Source organism: Podarcis vaucheri (genome assembly GCF_965113315.1).
Source record: "Podarcis vaucheri genome assembly, chromosome: 3".
Lineage (NCBI taxonomy): Eukaryota > Metazoa > Chordata > Lepidosauria > Squamata > Lacertidae > Podarcis > Podarcis vaucheri.
In genome coordinates, this window is record NC_138761.1 from 22,799,429 (window position 1) to 22,813,918 (window position 14,490).

At 40.3% G+C, this 14,490-nt stretch overlaps 1 protein-coding gene across 2 annotated transcripts in view; it reads right to left on the reverse strand.

Annotated features, from left to right (window-relative positions):
* Positions 1-14,490, reverse strand: part of CAMKMT (calmodulin-lysine N-methyltransferase) — a 244,092-nt gene that overhangs the window by 207,706 nt on the left and 21,896 nt on the right. The gene's annotated exons all lie outside the window — the stretch shown is intronic.

Below are 14,490 nucleotides of genomic sequence, written 5' to 3' on the forward strand. Positions count from 1 at the left end.
GCATAGCAATCCTACAAGTATGCAACATATATATTTCTGCACATATACATTTCTGTGTCAGTTTGTAATTACTCTTGATAAACCAATTACCTACAGCCAAGTTAGAGATTGCATTTTAGCTGCACAGTTCATGATACAAAATGAGTTACGAACTTGCTGCTCAAACCCTTCCAGATCCAACAGTGACTGGAAACCACCACTTGGTCACCAGAGACAACAAAAATAAAATATTCTCCCCACACTCCTAAAATCCCACCATATACTTCAAAATGGGAGCTTTCTAGGAAAACTGATGAGCGTTTCAGGAAAGATGACAATTCTTATTAACTGAGCACAGAAAACAACCTTCAGTACAGCACAGTATCTGCACCAAAACTTACAATTTGACACAGGAGACTTTATTGGCAGACCCTGTAAAATTTACTTAGTTGCTATATTTAGATACCATCTTTCCGTCAATGGGCTCAGGTGGATTCCAAAAGAAAATGATGGCTTAAAATACAAGAAATAATGCCACAAAAAGGAAAGGGGAAGGGAATGGAAGAAGAAAAATAATATGCAGGTTCCACCTCTTAAATACAGGTTATATCATGCCGGGGGGGGGGGTTGCCAGTAAGGGAGAAGCCAAAAGACAGTTGATCCAAACCAAGCCAATGCAGAAGAACAAATGGATCACATCTCTGTGCCTATCTTTCCAATTTGATATTTCAGTGCAGGGCAGGAAAATGACAGATTCTCTCTTCAAGATGTCCACTAAACATAGGAAGCTGCCTTATACTGAGCCAGACCACATACCTCAGCATTGCCTAAGCTGAATGAAAGTGGCACTCCCACACCCACTTGCAGATGCCAGGGATCACCACTGAGTGATAGGCATTCTTCCCAACAAGGTTATCCTGAATAGGCACAATAACATTTCTTGTTTTGCATACAAAGTCTTGGATCCTGCCAATTCAAATGTCCCTTGCCCCATTGCAACCGAGAAAATTAAGGTAGTGTTTTTTATCAAGCAGAAATGGAGAAAAAGCCAGTGTCTATTCCTCAAACCTGTTCTCAATTCTTCGTCCCCAGATTTCCCAAATCTTAGCTTCTTCCAGTTTTGACCAGAGTAAAGTGTGCTGTAGTGGTTAGAGTGTCAGACTAGGCTAGTCAAAATCCCCATTTGGCTATTGAAATTACTGTGTGACTTTGGGCCAGTCATTATCTCTCATTTTAACCCCTCACTGGATTTCTCTAAGAATAAAATGGAATAAGGGAGAATGGTTTATGCCACCTTATGCGCCTTAAAGGAAAAGTGGGGTATAAAAGGATATAAACAATACAAAATAAATATAACTAATACAGAATATATGGTAAATATATAAATATATATGTAATACAAAACTTTTTATTGGGGCATATGCAGTAGCCATAAGGTGTATTTTTGGCTATATCTTCATAAAATGTCATTTTATAAGCATTGTTACTTGCTCCAAGACCTTAGCAATGGTGTGAGCGAAATAAACTAAACAGAATAGTTGTTTTTACTTATAAAGGAGAATTAGGACAAATTATTGATATGTCTGAATTCTAGCCTTCTTACACAAAAGCAATAAAAAAAAATGGTACATCTCTAAAGCTTTCCTATGGGCAGTACGTAATGGGGAAGGGAGAAAAACTTATTTTAGGGAGGAAAATCCCTCCTTTCATGTTTAAGAACTGGCATGTCCCCACCTTTCCAAAATCTGAGGAAATCATTCGTGGAGTCAGCTTTATCGAAAACTCACAGGGAGGTTAAACAGTGGGTGGCATTTTCTTTCACCAATTCCAAACATTTAACTTCTCTCATACGAATAGGTTCAAAACTGCTGAACGTAGTTAATGATTTTATTTTTTTGAAGCTATGCCTTACTAATTCACTATTCACAAAGTTTACACTATCAAAAGAATATAGCTTAATCAGCATTATGTGCCTACTAAACGGACATTTGTACTTTTAATCCATTTTAATCTCAACTAAAAAGGTAGGGGAATTTCCAAACATTTATATTAAACACATTGCTAATTAAAAGGATATTTTTCCACTCTTCTGATCAGCCTAATGTAAAATGCCAAACCACTTCTTAAAGAGCAATCAGTTTAAAATGAACAAGTCAGCTTTATTTCAAACTTTACCTTACAGATAAAGTAAGAAGTCTAACAACATTCACTAAAAGTGGAACAAAAAAAAGTTGTAGAGAAAAAGGGAACTGGGGGGCGGGGAGCAATTTTGGTTCTGGAACCTCATCCTGTACATTACCACTGTACATACTGAACAGATTTTACACAGTTACAGATAGGTAGCCGTGTTGGTCTGCCATAGTCAAAATAAAAAAATTCCTTCCAGTAGCACCTTAAAGACCAACTAAGTTAGTTCTTGGTATGAGCTTTCGTGTGCATGCACACTTCTTCAGATACACAGTACACTGAACAGATTTTACACAGTATTACTGAATGAATTGTTTCCCATTATACTTTTGCATGCTCTCTGGCTCCCCCTATCAAAGAACTGAAGGAGACCCGCCATCTGTGATTTTTCTGAGCACACTTTTCAGATACAGTATATACTTCGCATATTCAACCATTTCAAAAAACGGCATGGCTTATTTTCATATTGTCTTCAGAAATGATCAACCAACTGTAGCACAGTGCCCAAAAAGCTAAACTGTGAAACAATAAGCCTCTATTCTGAATTCACTAGGTGGTCTTAGGCAAGCTCCAATAATATTTCAGTCTCAACCCCACATGCACAATATGGGAGTCATAACACTGGTCTGCCTTGCAGTGTTGATACACTATACTGTGACATTTTAAGAGACCTAATATTATTTTTGTTGTTATTTATTGAAAGGTTTTTAAAAATAAGGTTTACAATAAAAGACTCCCCCACTCCCCACCAAGATAATGAATTAAATGATTTGAACACTCCAAATTATAAGCCATCCTGAGATCATATGATAAAGAATGGGATAAATGTTTTCTAAGTAAATAATACAACTGCCACCTGTTATTATTAAACTCCGAATCTTAAATGACTTAACACTGGTTTTGAAAGAATGGGTACCTCTGCAATATTTTGAGGCTTTGGTTAGTATATGAAAAAACTGAGTATTTATCTTACCGAATATACAAGATATATTTTTCTATGTATAGAAGAGTTGTATCTGAATAAACCCTACTCGGAGCAGGCCCAATAAAACTAAACCTATTAATTTCAATGTATTCACTCTGAGTAGGACTAACACTGGCTACAACCCAATAGACTTAGGTTAGTTAAACCCCCTGATTTCAGGGGTCAGCAAACTTTTTCAGCAGGGGGCCTGTCCACTGTCCCTCAGACCTTGTGGGGGGCCGGACTATATTTTGAAGAAAAATAATGAACAAATTCCTATGCCCATCATATAACCCAGAGTTGCATTTTAAATAAAAGCACGCATTCTACTCATGTAAAAACATGCTGATTCCCGGACCATCTGTGGGCAGGATTTAGAACGCGATTGGCCCAGATCCGGCCCCCGGGCCTTGGTTTACCTTCCCCTGGTCTACACCAAGTATGACTTAGTCAGATATAATTTTTTCCAAAACAAGGATAGACATCTTGCATTAGATTGCATTGCCAGACTCCCTTCAATCTATTGTTCTCCAACAATGTGCATTTAAAATGCAGCCTTGAAAACTAAGGCTACCTGGAGAGTGGGATGAGAAACTCTGATGAGTCCCAACCCACAATATTAAAAAGGAATATAAAAGAAGAAGGCGCTATCAAGTACCGGTAATTGGTATAGATCAGGGGTCTGCATCCCGCGGCTCCGGAGCCGCATGTGGCTCTTTTACACCTTTGCCGCGGCTCGGGGCGGATACTAGCGAGGGGAGGAGGCGCATTGTGCGCCCTGACACTCCCCACTGTGGTGGGCGCTGTACTGGCTGTGACATCGCATGGGGGCGGTGTGTGCGTTAGTCACGCACCGTCCCGACGTCACCTTCCCGCCCGCCCGCTACATTGTAAGGGGCATGTACGCTGGTCACTGCATTGAAAGGGGGCATGTACGCTGGTCACTGTTTTGAAGGGGAGTGAAGAACACACACACACAAAAAGGTAACTTGTTAATTTAACTACAGATAGGTAGCTGTGTTGGTCTGCCATAGTCAAAATAAAAAAATTCCTTCCAGTAGCACCTTAAAGACCAACTAAGTTAGTTCTTGGTATGAGCTTTCGTGTGCATGCGTGTATGTGTGTATCTGAAGAAGTGTGCATGCACACGAAAGCTCATACCAAGAACTAACGTAGTTGGTCTTTAAGGTGCTACTGGAAGGAATTTTTTTATTTTGTTAATTTAACGTTTATTTCTATGAGGAGGAGTAATTCTGAGGGGTCAAACAAAGAAATAATAAAAAAGTGACAAAAAAAGTTATTTTTATAATGACGGGTTTTGCGGCTCCCAGATTCTTTTTCTTTGGAAACGGGTCCAAGTGGCTCTTTTTGTCTTAAAGGTTGCAGACCCCTGGTATAGATGGTAATGTTTTGCCTGGAAAGAGAAGAATGGAGTGTGCCCCACCCCCTCTGAAGCAGGAACAGAAGGAGATTATCAAGTAGCACTTGCAGAATGTGGATCACTCCCTTGTTACTTCTGCATCTAACTGAGTGACATGTTACATGAAATGCAGGAACAGTGTGTGCCTCTCTTGCCGTTAAAGAATGTCATCCTATCCTTTTCCCTAGGTAGCTTGATGGCATGTCCTTCCAGGCGTGATAGATCAGTAGCTGCCACAATCTCGGTCCACAGAGCAGCTCAGGTATCTCTGAGCCATCCAGGGAGAGCTATGAAGAAACCTGTAGGCCTCTAAGCAAAACTTCACATTTTAAATCAGGAGGAAGTGGAGGGGGTTGAGAAGAAGAGAGAAAACACCCTATAGCCAGTTGAATGATATGGAGGAAGACAGGTGCGAGGAAGAACGGATTCCATGTTGCCAAACACTCCAAGAGAGTTAGTCCGCTATTAAATTTTGAAGGAAAATCTGAATTGAGAAAGCTATTATCATCAGAGAGACAGAATGCATGCGCGCGCACAAAATGTTTAATGGAGTTAAAAATGGGCTAAAAACAATTTCCCCACAAAAATTCAAAGGAATGATTTAGTAAGGGTGGCGGGAAAAGGTAAGAATAATGGGGAAGGGTTTAACAAAAATTATTTCATCTCAAAAGAAAATGGGAACCCGTGCTAGTAAATACGGTGTTCATCCAGTTCCCCCCTCTTTTCATTGGGCTTAAACCCTGACAGAACACATTAGGAACCAGAGTTAGTAGCAAAAAGAAAGCAAATCAACAGGCAATTTATGAGCTAGTAATCTTTTTAAGGAATCTCTTTTCTATCCTTGAGAGAATGTGAACAGAAATTTAACAACCAACAACATGCAGCCAGGCACTCAAGAACCTAACCTGCAAACTCATGCTATAGCACTAGAGAAATTAGAATACACTCACACAGACTCTGAGCAATAACTGGTTAACACATTGATCCTGAGGCTCTGTGTAGAAGTCTATTTTTTTAAAAGATTTACCTTTGATTAAACAATTTATTCCAGGATTATCAAAACAGGTAAAGGATTGTTTGAAATTATACTCTTGCTTTTTTGTACTACTTTTTAAAAAAGCACACTTCAAATTACTTGCATGACAATCTCTCCAATTTATCAAATCCGTCTTACAAGCTTAGCATTTATGCAACTGTTCAGCAAATTTTAAAATAATTATCCATATATGAAAGCCAACCATAAATCACCAGCTAAGATACCAATAGATTCATAAAAGATATAGTCCTTTTCTCAAATGTCGCAGACCATTTAGCATCACAGTCAGCAATAACACTAACACACACACCCCAACACAAAAATATTTAAATACATTTGCAGCTTTTCAGGGTTGATCACCAAAGTCTGCAGCTAATGGTTATTTAACTGCTTCCTTAAAAGAATGCAAGTGTGGACAGTTCTGAAACTGTAGCGCCCCCTGCTGCTGCTTCAATTCCAGAACCAACAGTGTGGTGTGGTTTTTTCCAGGCGGACACCCACTATTTATTTTAAAGTTTTGCTTTTCTGCATAACACACAGAAAGATTATAAGCCTTGAAATGCTGCACTTCTCACTTACAGAGCCTATGCCTGCAATTCTATTCACATACTGGAGATTTACGTCCCACTGATTCAATTAGGCCAATTCTAATCATGTTTTTCAGAGGTAAATTCCATTAAGTTAGACTGCCTCTCTAATGAATGTGCTAAGGATTGTGGCCTGTGAGACATGGCTAGGACTGCAGAGCAAATAAGTTTTCGCATACTTTTTCAGAGTAAAAGGTATCAAACGCAAATATTTCATCCTGTCACTTTTACTCAGTGCTTTTTTCTTAAAAAAATGTTTAGGGGTACTCTCATTTGGACTCAAGAAAATCACCATTTTATAGTTCAAATTGGGGGGAAATAAATACAGTAAATGTACAAAAGTACAAAGTTACACAAAATGTTTAGGGATATGCATATCCCTGCCTCCTCCCCGAAAAAAGCACTGCTCCCTCACCCTCCATTATCTCTGCATACAAGCCTTAGGTAAAGGCAAAGGGACCCCTGACCATTAGGTCCAGTCGTGACCGACTCTGGGGTTGCAGCGCTCATCTCACTTTACTGGCCGAGGGAGCCGGCATACAACTTCCAGGTCATGTGGCCAGCATGACTGAGCCGCTTCTGGCAAACCAGAGCAGCGCACAGAAACGCCGTTTACCTTCCTGCCGGAGCGGTACCTATTTGCCTTTCCTCTATTATTAAAAAGCAACTCCTTAATTAAAAGAAACAATAGTCTCTCTCTCAATATATACAGTGGTGCCTCGGTTTAAGTACTTAATTCGTTCTGGAGGTCCGTTCTTAACCTGAAACTGTTCTTAACCTGTAGCACCACTTTAGCTAATGGGGCCTCCTGCTGCCGCCGCGCCGCCAGAGCATGATTTCTGTTCTCATCCTGAAGCAAAGTTCTTAACCCGAGGTAATATTTCTGGGTTAGCAGAGTCTGTAACCTGAAGCGTATGTAACCTGAAGCGTATGTAACCCGAGGTACCACTGTATACACAGGTTTGCAGACTACCCAATACAACTGCTATCAGCTATTGGGTGTCCCAGTAATACTATACTGGTACAAGATATTGGGTAAGAGAATGAGGTACAAAATCATGCAGTCTCTGGTTCAAAATGAACTTACTAAGCACCCTTAGACTCTCCCAGGTTTAGTCCAGCCACCTGCAATTTGGGGGTGATAAGAATAACAACACTGGCCTAACGTACAGCTTGGTTATAAATCATGAGTAGCCACATTGTGCTGTCCAGGTGTGGATCACAATTCCCATCATGGTGTAGCCAGGTTTTTTGTTAGGGGGGCAGAACCTCAGTTTCGTATGTATTTTTCTTGATTTTTCTTGATGGGGGCAGCTGCCCCTCCCTGCCCCCCGTGGCTGCACCCCTGATTACCATCATCCCTGGCCACTGCCTGGTTAGGGTAGGTGAGAGTTTACGTACAAAACAGGTGGAGTGCACCATATTCACTGCCCTCCTTGTAAATGAGATCATACATGCATATAACACTCTAAGCCGATAAATTCTAGATTATATAATATAACACTTATGCACTGTACATAAAGGTAAAGGTAAAGAGACCCCTGACCGTTACGTCCAGTCGCGAACAACTGTGGGGTTGCGGCGCTCATCTTCCTTTACTGGCAGAGGGAGCTGACGTTTGTCCGCAGACAGTTTTCCCGGGTCATGTGGCCAGCATGACTAAGCCGTTTCTGGCGAACAAGAGCAGCGCATGGAAATGCCATTTACCTTCCTGCCAGAGCGGTACCTATTTATCTACTTGCACTTTGACGTGCTTTCAAACTGCTAGGTTGGCAGGAGCTGGGACCAAGCAACGGGAGCTCACCGCGTTGTGAGGGTTCGAACCACCGACCTTCTGATCGGCAAGCCCAAGAGGCTCAGTCGTTTAGACCACAGCGCCACCTGCGTCCCAATGCACTGTACATATTACATATAATTATAAATTATGCTAAAATATAAAACAGAAGCAGAAACATCCCACCACACACAGCTCTACATGCACACAACAATTTTTGTCATTGTGTGGAGCCTCAAGTATTTTGGAAAATGACCATGTACCTATGGATCCTCTTGTTTGTTTTCTCAATTTTATGCCAGTTTTATTACCTGAAAGCAACACAGGGTATTACTGAATATACTTGTGGTTGCTTAACTGGTTTACGTTCAGCAGTGGATGAATAAGGTGATAACTTTGAAAGAAGATAAGTGGGGGAAAGGTATTTGATACCTTTAATTTTTAAATATGACTCCATAACATAACATAATTGATTGTATTAATGAAATATGGAGCTCTATAGTTGTAAATATGAAGAACTCTCTGTTGTTTGGTCATGCCAATTTTGGGGGGGGGGGAATAAACCCAGAAAGGTCAGTATTCTTCATATTGTAAACATATTTTCTCACATAGATATGCATTTTACTTGAAGTGTCTGTCATAACTTCTGTAAATGTTGATACTTTTGTCATATTTATTTTTTAACAGGGTATTTCCTATTTTTCCTGGAACCCTGGTCACATAAGAAAAAAAATCTGTTTCTCTTGTTTTCCCCAACCTATCAGCACTTTCAACTGTATTAATCTTGCCAACAATTTTAATTCTGTACTTGAAAACATACAAACTAAATGTCCTGTCCTGAATAAACAAGAGGATTTCATAAGCTCTTGGGCCACTTGAACACCTGAGCCATTATCAGTTAGAACTACCTTGGGCACATTAACAGCACACTAATGGATTCTACCCTCTCAGAGGACAAGACACACACAGACACACACACACTTTATTTACTACAAAAAGCCGCTGGTAATTTGCATATATTAATTCATTTAAGCATGTGCACATTTCAAATTACCCTTTGTTTAGTACTGAAGCTGGGTTTAAAATATATATGTATGAGAAAGCACAGCTGGGAAACACAATGGCAAGGCTAGCTTAAAACTATACAGGTGGCAAGCCTACTAAGCTGCGCCCATCAAGCATGAAGATCATCGTAAACAATTCTTTCACATGTATTTGATAGGCACGGTACTGGCAGAAACCAACCACATATGCACCAAATTCACCAAACATAAGTATTAGTGGAAGGTCGGAACTCCATCATTTAGTCCCATCTCACAGAAAGATGGGTCTGCCATACTGTTTACACACACCATCGCCAGCAGAAATGTTGGCTCGGATCCCTAAACGCACCCAGCTGCTGCAAATTCTGTCCACCACCTTGCAAGAGCTTCAAGAGAATAAAAACATTCAAAACCTCCTTCCTCGAGCTATCAGTATTTCAATAGGAATTTTATTAATAGTGTCGTTTTACAAGTGGTTTATGAATGAGTAACAATATCTGTAGACAATCATCACAAAATACAATTATAAACTAACAAAACGTTGGACTCTAGCAATTACCCTCTTAAGACAATAGCAGTTGATATCTGTTACCTCTAAGCTGTTTATACAGAGCCCTAATATAACCTTTTAAAAATCCATATACGTATATTTTAGCAGAGAATGTATATGCATGCATAGATGCTAACATGTACATACTTACGCTGAGTTTTTCTTCCTGACTTGTAAAGAGCTAGATCACAAGGATAGATCACAGATAGCTTTTAAGTAGGGCAGTAAGAAAACTGAACTGATTACTAACTCCCAAACTCTTTTTTAAAAAGAAAGAATTTTCTGCTCACTACTTTATTTTCCAGCATGCTTTTGTAAAGGGGAAAGCTCAAAGGAACCATTTTCACAATTCATACCAAAATTCCAAGGTGCAGGGTTTCACAGGTCTACTGTGAGTCAGGATTGAGGAATTACAGGCAATCAGTAAGAATTAGTTCAATTTAATTTTCTATCACGGGTGCACATGTGCACACAGACACACATCAAGCAACTACTGATGAATGTTAACAAACATTACTTAAATGAAGTTTATTCATGTTTAATATAATGCTGCCAGCTAGTGGCAACATCTTATTTTGAACTAAAGTCAACTTTATGCTGGGTGCATTTCTACCATTCTGCTTTGGGAGTTGGACTGGGGATAGGATGCAGGAAAGAAAAACGTTTTGGCGTAGTAAAGCCATACTAAAATGACTAAGATGTAGTTAAGGAACACAGTATTTGTAAATAGATTGACATGTACTTTGGAATGGAATGTGTATCTACAGCGTTAGTAAGACAAGGGGTTGTATTCAACCCCACCATTCTGATTGTGCAACAGAATTCCACTTGTGCAACAGAACTTCCCTCTCCTCATCCCCAAGCACCCTCATAATATGCTCTAGAGAGTGGGGTTCCCCCTGGAGCAGACTTTTGGGTGGTACGGGGGAAAGAGAAGCACGCTAAGACCTATTGTACAAGAATACATTGGATATTACTTGTTAAGTTGTGGGTGAACATATCAGACGACAGCGATTCTCCAAACAGCTCTTGTTTATTCACAGGTCAGAACAGAACTGAACTGAAGGGTTCAGCCAGCCTGCTTATATAGAGCTCCAGTACAACGTAACTATAACAACTTTCTGTAACTATCCAATCACTGAATGTCACTTTCGATCCCTTATTTGCATATGTGGACCTGAGTGAAAACTATCTATGGTATCCCCTGCTGGCCCAGGGTGAGAACTTCAGTACATAACACTACCCAGTAATATTATTGCTTTTCTCAAGATATAAACTGCAGGGCAAGGATCCAAAGAATCTCATGCGTGTATCTGAACACGTATCTAATCCCTGTGCAACTGTTCAGCTTTTACAGCCTGACTCTTGCAAGGACTCTCTAAATGCAAACCCCAATCAGGGTGGTGGGAAAAGAAGAGTGATTTGATTATTAGTCTGGCCACCACTCTAGGGGGAAAAAATTAAATATTAAAAGAGGCAATATAAAAGCATTTCCAAAAATATCAGTCAGAAACTGCCATAAAAATAATATTCTGTGTTCAAATAATACATGTTCAATAATCATAAGGTTTGCCATTTTAATCCATGGTGTTCTCAGCCCCTGCGGTTGTTTTGTTCTCTAGCTTCACACTCTGCTGACATCAGCAATCACACACACACCTTGGGTTCCCTCCCTCAGTCCTGGTATTAGTCCCTTGGCAACATGTAAATCCCATGGAACTCCTTTCTCCTGTAAATTTGTGAATTACTTCTCCTACCTGGCAGTACTTCAAGAACACATTTTCTAAGCGCTCTTTGGACTGACTTCATAATAAAGCCTGAGGCACTCAAAAAGGATGAAAGCTTCAAAGTTGAGACTGAATTGCCCTGAACATTTTCCCTACACAATTACCTATCCTTTAGATTTTGTTGTTCTTATTGTTGTTCTGAGGTCAAAAGTTAGTTTGTGAAATTGACATTTTTCTGCTTCTGAAATGTCAGTGTGCGATGAAGTGTAATCTCAGGTTCCTAAGAAACAAAGGGGAGGGGTTTGTGTTTTTTTAGGTGAATCAGGTGTATTTAAGAACAGTTTCATATTACTGCCTATGAAAGTCAATTTTAGCTTTTTTTGACTTTATGATTAACCTATAGAAATATATATTTATTTTTATATGGGTTGTTTGGTGTTTGTAAACAGAAAAAAGATTATGTAAGTTAAGCACTACTTTGGTATAAGAAATTTTATTCTTCAGAATGGTATCTTTACTTCTTTTCATATCCAGATATCATGTTCATTTCCAGTGTCACTACATGTCAGCATTATCTAAGGCTATGCCTAAGGTCTGGCAACTAAAGGCACCATCATTCTAACCAGATCAAGGGCTCAGAAAGCAGTTTAGGTCATCCATGGCATTATATCCCAGAGATGTGGCACATTTTGCTTTCCCCACCATCAAAATCTGAGGGCTGTATTCAACTAAATCCCATTCAGAGTAGACTCAATGAAGTTAATGAACCTAAATTATTCATCTCCATTAACTTCAGTGGGTCGACTCTGAGTATCACTATCAATGAATGCCACCCTAAGCCACTCACTTGCAGTGATCACAATCTGAAAATCCTGGGTAAACTCAGATTTAGAAGGAACAAAAGGCAGGATCTGTATTATGTAAAGCATGAATGTTAAAGAAGAATGGTTTCATGCTACTGCCCAGGGAAGAAAATGTTAGCTTTGTCTTTACTTTGAGAGGGTGCAGAGGGTCACCAGTAATAAAAACTGGTTCAAGAGCACAAAGAATCCTTTTTTGTGATGGTACTCACAGAGTACTCACACAGCACCAACACCTATTTTCATTTTACTGCCCATGGCAGCCGTTTTGTGCTGGCATCCATGGCACTTTTATGAAGATTTGTGTACCAGCACCTCATTTGTTTTAACCAAACAAAAGCACTGGGAAGGGTATACTGATGCCTAAGTTGAATACTCAAAGCCAAGAAATCTCAGTGCCCATTAAAATATCTTACAAAAGTTCAGCAGGTGGGGGAAAGGGCAGAGAATGAGCCAGGAAAGAAGGCAAGAGAGAAAGAAGTTTAGGCTGGACAATCTGTAGCAGCAAAGAGAAGCAAACCAACAAGGAGGTATGGGGATTGATTATGAGCAGCCCAAAGCTGGGAGCAGCCCAGGGAGCTGGGCATGTTTAGCCTGGAGAAGAGGAGGTTAAGGGGTGATATGATAGCCATGTTCAAATATATAAAAGGGTGTCATATAGAGGAGGGAGAAAGGTTGTTTTCTGCTGCTCCAGAGAAGCGGACACGGAGCAATGGATCCAAACTACAAGAAAGAAGATTCCACCTAAACATTAGGAAGAACTTCCTGACAGTAAGAGCTGTTCGACAGTGGAATTTGCTGCCAAGGAGTGTGGTGGAGTCTCCTTCTTTGGACGTCTTTAAGCAGAGGCTTGACAACCATATGTCAGGAGTGCTCTGATGGTGTTTCCTGCTTGGCAGGGGGTTGGACTCGATGGCCCTTGTGGTCTATTCCAACTCTATGATTCTATGAAAGCTATGACAATTAAATGTGCCATGCATTGAAATCCATGGGCTTGGGAGACATCCAGCTCTTCATAGACTGGGTTGTGATATATTTTACAAAATGTTCCCATGGCCAACAATATAAAAAAAGGAAAATTCCAGAGTAAGTGAAATGCTGCAGATTATTTACAAGTATAGGAGTCCTTGTTTGGAAGCAAAGTAGGCCTGGCAAGGTCCAGTCAGATATTCAGTGTACCCCCACTTGTTGCTTATGTGAATAGGCTTTTAGTTCTAGTGAATTAGAGGTTATAAGCAGGGCCGGTGTACTTGCGACCCAATATCAGCTGTCACTTTCACATCAGTGTCAATGCCACCGTAAAACCACCACAAGGCAGTCAACACAGTTAGAGAGAAAAGCCATGAACATCTAAGTCTATTTCTGCCCTAATTGATGCTACAAAACATTTCCTGAAGGAAGCAAAAGGACAAATGCTCTTTCAACTTGAAGGATGAATTGCTGACAGTTGTCTAGATAGAAGAAAGTGCTTCTGTTGCTAACTAGCAGGTAAGAGGGTTTTTACTCTTTCTAAAATGTATTATCCACATAGCAACAGATTCATAACTGTTGCTGTACAGTGGCATTCCAACCCTGAGCAGGGAAGAGTTTGCTCCTCCACACCTTACCTTGGGAGAGACTCGAATTGGTCTCTCTTGGGGGACAGCTCACCTGGGCAGGGCTGCCCAATCAGGAGCCAATATTCTGTCTTCCAAGGTGTGGGGGCAATCATGTAACATGATTAGGAAGGAGACTTGAAATTAAACCAAGCCTAATTAAACATCAGTGGTCTAAACCACTGAGCCTTGGGCTTGCTGATCAGAAGGTCAACAGTTCGAATCCCTGCGACGGGGTGAGCTCCCGTTGTTCTGTCCCAGCTCCTGCCAACCTAGCAGTTCAAAAGCACGTCAAAGTGAAAGTAAATAAATAAATAGGTACCGCTCCGGTGGGAAGGTAAAAGGCATTTCCGTGCACTGCTCTGGTTTTGCCAGAAGCGGCTTAGTGATACTGGCCACATGACCCAGAAAAACTTTCTGCAGACAAACGTTGGCTCCCTCAGCCAGTAAAGCAAGATGAGCACTGCAACCCCAGAGTCGCTCGCAACTGGACTTAACTGTCAGGGGTCCTTTAGTTTTTTTAATTAAACATCATAGATGATACCAACTCCTATTTTCTAGATATGAAATTATAATCAGGTTTAGGGCTTTGAATCATATATATTGCATGCAATGCTTTTTTTTCTGTGAATCTTTGCACGTTTGTCCATTTACTGTATTTATTTTTCCCAATTTGAACAATAAAATGGTGATTTTCTTGAGTCAAAATGGGAGTACCCCTAAACATTTTTTTAGGGGGGGAAGCACTGATCGCACGTCACGGGAAGC